The 545-nt window shown below is 42.2% G+C and overlaps 1 non-coding gene across 1 annotated transcript; it reads right to left on the reverse strand.

The window, feature by feature from the left end:
- Positions 1–249: 249 nt before the first annotated feature.
- Trnae-cuc (transfer RNA glutamic acid (anticodon CUC)) lies at positions 250–321 on the reverse strand. The gene has a single exon. It is a non-coding gene; the product is annotated as a tRNA-Glu (tRNA).
- Positions 322–545: the final 224 nt, after the last annotated feature.

Raw genomic sequence — 545 nt, forward strand, 5'->3', positions numbered from 1 at the left:
ATGCTAAGTAAATGATAAGATAACGTTACATTGTATGCTCCAGAAATGAATACCATACACAAATTGTGTGCTTAAAGATAACTCACACTCTGTCTGTTCTGCGTGCATATCATTAACTTATTTGAGCTCAAACGATTAAGTATTTTTCCAATGTAGTAGGTATGTACAAAATAATCTGTTATGGTGAATTGACAAAAAGCAAAAACATACATATCCCAACTCCCTTTCTCCTTCCTGAGGCAAAAAAACTTCCCATACCGGGAATCGAACCCGGGCCTTCCGGGTGAGAGCCGGATATCCTAACCACTAGACAATATGGGACTTGCTAAGCTGGGTGATTACAGTATATTTTGAACTTCGCTCCGGCGTACCCACATCACATCATCAGTGACGAAGATTCATCGCCTTATTTCGCGTCCATCTATAAATAATTCATCACCCTCGGGGGCGCATCGAACCATAATCAATTAGTTTCGCGTGTAATCGCGATAAAGTCCTTTCGGTTGTTGGCCGAAAGCGCCGCGCGAGTGATGACGCTCTCGATT

The sequence above is a fragment of the Uranotaenia lowii genome, chromosome 3 (assembly GCF_029784155.1).
Source record: "Uranotaenia lowii strain MFRU-FL chromosome 3, ASM2978415v1, whole genome shotgun sequence".
Taxonomy (NCBI): Eukaryota; Metazoa; Arthropoda; class Insecta; order Diptera; family Culicidae; genus Uranotaenia; species Uranotaenia lowii.